Raw genomic sequence first — 7,683 nt, 5'->3', positions numbered from 1 at the left:
CATCAAAAATATTTTGGAGCACTTCTCTCCAAAAACACTTTGGAGCACTTTCTCTCCAAAAACACTTTGGAGCTCTTTCTTTCCACAACTCTAAAGGAATGGTTCTCCCTCGATCAATTGTGTCATCCTTTCTTCATCATTCTGAAATCTACAATTATAAGCCCACGATCATATGGCTCTGATACCAATGTTGTAAAACCTTACAGAAAAAAGAAGACACCTACATTTTTTTTTGCAGAGAACTTGTACTGCTATATTTCTTGTTTTTCTTTTCCTCTTGTAAAACTCAAGGTAAACTAGCCATTATATAGGCTTTACAAACATATTAAAACTAACGACTACTAAAACTAACCACTACTAATTAATGGGTAAATTAAATGTCCATAATTTACTCCATAACTCCACTACCCCACTACTAAACAATTTTAAAATAATATTTTTCTCTAATAATTAATCTATTGCTAAATATCTAAAATATCTAATAATTAAATAAACAAATAATTAATAACTAAATTTAAGATTATTCTAACAGAACCAGTCTCCTGCGAAGTTTCAACTCTAATATTGTAATCATTAAAAAAGAAGAAGAAAAATAAATGTGTGAATTGAATAGCTAGTGAGAACATGAAAAATCTATAAAGAAGTGAAAGTTTGAGATTTGAATAACTAGTAAGAAACAAAAATGTGCTAGGGCCATCTATACTGGAAAATACTGGACAAAAAGGTCTAGTTCTTTTGTTATACTTGGACATAGAGCTGTTGGTCGCAACAAACTCGAGCTCGGCTCGTTAAGGACTCATGCTCGAATTCGAAAACAAAAATGTGATCATCAAGAAAACAAATTCGAGTCGAGCTTTTGACATGTCGGCTCGAGCTCGCCTCGAAAGAAATTCAAAAAAATATATTTTAATTTTTATATATTGGATTATTATGAATATTATTTAGATTTTTTATAAATATTTCTCAATTATTGAACCTATGAATGTCAAGTTATATATTTTAGTAATCTGAAATAAGTTTCAGGTAAAGATAAATTTATTTAATTTGATATTTTAATAATTAACAAGTGATTTGATTACTACTTGTAACTAGTATTTATTCCCAGATTGGTATTTCGATTTTTTTAAAACTATTAATGAATGATCCAACCTTATGGATGTCAAGATCTATATATTTTAGTGATATGACAAAAATTTTATAAAAATTAAAAATTATATGCTTTGCTATTTAACCGTCAATCAGTAGTTTGACAATTATTTTTTACTAGTGTTTAGTTCTATATTGATGTTTCGATTTTTTAAAAAATATTTATGAACGATCCAACCGTACCGAAGGTCTATATATTTTAGTGATATAATAAAACTTTTTGAAAAATATCAATGTATTTCTTTTGTTATTTTTAACTGTCAACTAGTAGTTTGACAAGTATTTCTCACTAATGTTTAGTCCTATTTCGAGGTTTCGATTTTTAAAAAAATATTAATTTATGATCCCACCATACAGATGTCAAGATCTATATATTTTAGTGATATGACAAAAGTTTCATCAAAAAATAAATTTATTTGATTTGTTATTTAACAGTCAACCGGTAGTTTGACAATTACTTCTTATTAGTGTTTAGTCTCTTATTGGTGTTTTGATTTATTTAAAAATAATTATGAATGATCCAACCGTGGTGATGTTAAGATCTATATATTATAGTTATATGACAAAAATTTTAGAAAAAAATAAATTTATTCTATTTGTTATTTTGGCAATTAACCAATTGTTTGAACAATACTTGTAACTAGAGTTTAGTCTCATATTAATGTTTCAATTTTTTAAAAATAATTATGAATAATCCAACCATATGGATATTAAAATTTAGAAAAATTAAAACTCGACTCGGTTCGATGAAAACTTGACTTTAACTCCGTTAGTGAACAGCTCTACCTCACGTTCATAAATAGAGGATGACAACAAATATAGGAAATGCTAAATGTGGAGAACCCTTCTTCTTCTTTTTTTCTGAACATGTCACGTACATATCTCGAACTAGCCTTACACAAAAATATATAATATTATTACACAAATTTTTTTAGATAATATAAGTAAATAATGTAATACAAGGACACTAAATGCTTTGTATTTAAGTGTGGTAGATATTAAAGCAATGCAAGAAGCCCTAAAACAAGTTTGGAAACTAGCTATGTAGCAAATTAGAACAGTTGTTAAAAACACTTTTACATATCATTCAGGTTATATTATAAGGATCAAGTGTTAAGTTACAGGGTGCATGCAAGAGAGATTGTTGAGATCATTGTGGGAGGAACAGCTGTCCAGTAGCCGAGGTGCACCGATGTTGCTTGTGTAAGGCATGAGAAGCATATGACCTATTGGACAGAACGCGGGCATGTGTTGGTGAAGGAACTAAAATGGCTATAAATTGAGCCCTAAACACTGGTTGAGAGTGATAACTCGGTTTTTTCTCAGGTGTTCTCCTTTCTCTCACGTGCTGGGACCCGGCCTCCGCAGCGGTTTGGGTACGGTTAACCTGCTAGGTAGGGGTCTCTGCAAAACAGAACCGGAGGGGGGTTGTATCCCGCGGCAACTCCGATGTGAGAATAAGAAATGGGTTTTCTTGAAGAAGAAGAAGAAAAAGGAAGAAGGAGCTATTCAAAAATATGTGAGGGTGTGTGTATGTGAGTATATCAGTCAAATATTTTTCAACCCCTAAAACCCTCTTTTTGGGGCCTTTTATAGGTCCCAAGATTTAGGATTTTTGGGGTTTGTACCTCTTCATCCTGGCCTTTGATCATTCTTGGTTGGTGACAGGTTGGACGGTCCAGATAAGCTGTGTGGTCAGGTGTCCTTTCTCCATCAGAGCTGTCTTGGGATGATTACCCATGGATGGCTAGGATGCAATTGTTCCATTTTGGGTAACATGAGACAGTTGACTCTTTTGTCCTGTGCCACGTGGCACCGGGGACCACTTCGGCTTGGGCCTGGGGTGGCATCTCTTTTGGGCCCCTGTTCTTCTATCTGGGCCTGATTATTTCTGGCCCATCATTTGCCTCCCACTCCCTTATGCGGGTTTTCCCGGATGGGGGAGTAGGAAAAAAAATTCACTTCTTTGACTTGTCTCATGACCCCGGGGTGTTGCTGGGTACAAGTCCCCGGGGTTGTGTTTGGGTAGGCCTTTTATTTCTTGGCACTTGGAAATTTTTTTTGTCATTTTTCTTTTGACTTGTGGGCCCTAGCCCCGGGGTGTTGTTGGGTACAAGTCCCCGGGGTTGTGTTTGGGTGGGCCTTTTAATTCTTGGAACTTGGAAAAAATTGTCATTTTTCTTTTGACTTGTGGCCCCTAACCCCGGGGTGTTGTTGGGTACAAGTCCCCGGGTTTGTGTTTGGGTAGGCCTTTTGGTTATTGGCACTTGGAAAAATTTTGTCATTTTTCTTTTGACTTGTGGCCCCTAACGCCGGGGTGTTGTTGGGTACAAGTCCCCGGGGTTGTGTTTGGGTACGCCTTTTGGTTATTGGCACTTGGAAAAATTTTGTCATTTTTCCTTTGACTTGTGGCCCCTAACCCCGGGGTGTTGTTGGGTACAAGTCCCCGGGGTTGTGTTTGGGTAGGCCTTTTGGTTATTGGCACTTGGAAAAATTTTGTCATTTTTCCTTTGACTTGTGGCCCCGAACCCCGGGATGTTGTTGGGTACCAGTCCCCGGGGTTGTGTTTGGGTAGGCCTTGGTGCAGATGTGACAGGTGGTTAATGTTCTAGCGCTTTTCCCGGAGTGTCAGGTGGCGGTTGAGCTTCTTGTACAAATATGTGTAAGTATATGTGTATGCACGAAATGTTGCAGTTTTTTCCCCCCTTTTTGCCTCAAAAGTCACGCCTGTTAAATAATTACTGCTGTGTAATCATTAACTGCAGCGGTTATTTTCCGGACGCTCAAGATTGCGCCACGTGTTCTCGATCAACGGACCGGATTGCGGGGGCAGTTGAGGGGGTTAAAGCTCCTTCTGTGCCTATAAATACCTTCTCCTTCTCATTTCTTTTTCCTTTATGCAACTGCGAATACATCTTTCAGCCATTTTTTCTAAGTCGAATTTGGGAAACTCTTCGCTTTTTGAAGCCGATTTATTCTCCTGCTTTCTTGTAAGTTCTTGAACTTATCATCATACTTCTTCTTATTTCTTCGTGATTGTTTAGTGAGTAACTGTAGTTAGGCTTTTTGGAATGCATGTATACTCAAGTATTCAGATTTGTATATCTCTATTGTGTCGAGTTTTGGTGAATCAAAATAGGTTGTTTGCTGTTTAGATTTATAGTTTTTATTTTTCGAAGAAAAAGTCGGTGTTTGTAGAGAATCTGGGTTTGTGTTTTGGTATGCATATGTGTGCAAATGAGGGTTTTAATCTGTGTAAAACTGGGCTTTATTTTTACTTTCGTGACTGTTCATAACATGCGATATAGGCTTGTATATGTATGTATAGGTTTGTTTGATATGATTTGGTATGTTGATTTTGAAGTTAACTGTTTCTGAGTAGCTTTTGTGTTTCTTTCTTTTCTTTTCCTTCCCGAAATGGCATAGACTCCTGGGTTATATGGTTAGGAGGGGTAGGAAGAAACAATTAGCTAACCTGAAGCATAGACCCGACCGTCCCTACTTTGGATTCCCCGAATACTCTTCTAGTGACTCTTCACCGGAACTAGAAAATATGCCTCTTCGTCGCCAAGCCATAGTTGAGGAGATGCCTACCTTTCTATTAAACCCCGGGTAGACCTTGGGTAGGAGAGACGGGTCGTGGATAGACATTGACCATTACTTTGTTCGGACTCGTGAGAACAGCCCTCCCCATGATTATTACTTTAGGGATCTCACCACTGCTTATAGGCCCCTCGTCATCCCGACCTCTCCGAGTACACCTTCCAGCAGATAGATGATCTGGTGAAGGCTGTATTTCACTTCGGGGATGATATGGAGTGGAGGTGGCCCGAGCCTCACGAGAGAGTTTATCACCGTCCCGCTGGTGGTTGGGTAGGAATTCCCTTGGAGCATCTGCGTAGTATGAGACCCAATCTCCATCAGTTTACCAAGTCCCTGTGCCGTGACTGTTAGGGCGAAAACACGCGCTAATATTCACGCAAGTATACGCGTTCGCAAGTAATATAGAATATTTTCTAGTTCATTCCCACAGAGACTCAGACTAATTTATTGTCTAATTAAACTCACGCACCAATGTATGATTACTTCTCAATGTTAAGATACTAACACTTAGAATTGTTGACTAAACATTAACTACAATTAACTACTTAATTAATCACTTAATTAACTGTTCAAATTAACAATATTAAAACACTCATGAGATCACAACTTCATTACTACTTCCTTCAATAGTTATTGTTATTACCTTTAGCATGTGACAGTGATGATATTAATCGAATAACACGAAACTGATAAAAACCAACTTTCATTGTACTAATATCATTCTACCAAACATCCACAATTAAGATAGAAGTTGAATAGGCATCAATTATGTTGAGTTCCTATATGTCTACAGAAATTGACAACACAACGATTTAAGCACAAGTTATTCCTTTTGATTACACAGGGCAAATAAAACTGTTTGAGTTACCCACTAATCATGCACACCGTACATGAACCTATGCTAGCATGGCAAGTTCTAAATCTCAAGATCCACCGTCGCTTCACAAGAGATTAACACCCTATCTTATATGTTCGCGACTCACATAAGACGAATACGCACAACCAATACTAGATATCATACAATCATCACACACTAAAGTATTAAACAATTAACTAAAGAATTCCATAGTAAATCCGTTGTAACCCCATGATCACGATTAGCCGATAATAGCACTCATCATCATCATGGGTTCATAGGCAATCATGATAAACAAACACACGAAAATAATAACTAAACTAATTATATTAAATCAGAGTACGTCACAAGAGTAAATAGGTTCAAAGTAAGAAAACTAGCATCCAACGTTACAACGAAACAAGAATCATAAGAAAATATGCTTCCTCTTCGTTGCTGTGTGCTAAAACGGTCTTCCTCCTTATCTCCATCGCTCCTTGCTTAATACCACAATTCTCTCCTGAGAAAACGTCTCTAAATCTACTTATATAATAGTCCCATAAAACTCAGATTACATAGAAGTGGAAGCCAAACATAAGTAGAAGTCCTAAAATAAATTGTCTTTTTTCCCCACCCTGCGCGGCCGCTCAGCATAGCTGAGCGGGCGCTCAGCTTTCTGCGCGGCCGCTCAGCATTGCTGAGCGGGCGCTCAGGACCCTTCTGGAAAATTCCTGAGTTTGCTCCGTTTCTTCGCCGTAATCTGCCCATTTCTTTCCTCTCGCAATGATGAACACATGTCAAGGCTTATTCTTGATGATTACTCCTCCGAAATGCAATTAATACCCTGAAATGCATAAACACTAGAAAAACGCATCAAATACACAAAATACTTGATTTCAAGGCACCAATTAAGCCATTTTAAGATGTTCTAAGTGGTATAAAATGCCACTTATCACACCCCCAAACTTAAATCGATGCTTGTCCTCAAGCGTCACAAACTCAAAAACAAATAAAAACATGCATGAATGCAATCTATATGAAAATGCAGCGATCCCCCTTACTACGAACAAACCAACCAAATTACAACAACTCAAAAAATGCAGTTAGGCGACTAAAGATCAATAAACTCATGCAAACGAACATACAGCCAGAAACGTGGTGTGTGCAAATGCTTAACAGATATGCTTCGGAACTAGACCAATTATTATGACTCAACTATCCTCAAGGCAATCACATGATTATACAAAGAATAAAAATTCTAGGCACAAAGCGACATATAACACTACAAGAATTTTGGAGCTTATTACGGAATCATGCTTTTTATTCACAACAACAATGCTTATTTGACCGTGCAATGAGTGAGGTCCACAAAAGACTTATACAATGGTATCCATGTAGCGAGCGTTAGGTTAGCGGATCCCAGACTCTAAAAGCCTTAGGTCACTAGGCACAAAGTCCCCTAAGAACTTAATAACTCGAATACCAAAGAGCCCACTCGTGATCAATTATGCATAAACACTACAATTTTTTTTCTTTTTTTTTCTTTTTTTTTTAAATTTCTGAGCAAGTGCGTTTCGCTCCATCTTGCTCAACCCTAGACTACTCGCACAACATGCGAGCCGGCTACTAGCCATTTGACGCCTAGCCACACAACAAGCAACAAATTCCATTTTTTACTCCATTTTTTTCTTTTTCATGCCTTTATCACTAAGAACCTATTATCGAATTCTAAGCATAATAAATAGATTAACCTCGAAAATAATCAAATCATAACAACAATCTAGCCCTTAAGCATTCTCTAAGACTTAGTAAAACTACAAGTGCTTCTAGCATGCATATCAACCTACACGACTCAATATCACTTTAATGCTATCACTACACTCGCATCAATATCACAATTCAGTCGATAAATCATCGCAAAAGGGATCATGGTAAATGCATGAGCTACATGACATGATAAACAAATATAGCTATAAAAAAAACTATATGGCATAAATTATGCAACTATATAAACTAAACTATCATGAATATGCAGCTATATGACACACACAAAATATTCCTTAACTACCACCCCCAAACTTAAAATCTTCACTGTCCCC

Source organism: Apium graveolens, unplaced genomic scaffold, assembly GCF_009905375.1.
Source record: "Apium graveolens cultivar Ventura unplaced genomic scaffold, ASM990537v1 ctg1886, whole genome shotgun sequence".
Classification (NCBI taxonomy): domain Eukaryota; kingdom Viridiplantae; phylum Streptophyta; class Magnoliopsida; order Apiales; family Apiaceae; genus Apium; species Apium graveolens.
The sequence above is the reverse complement of the archived record's forward strand: the minus strand, read 5'-3'. Positions refer to the sequence as shown.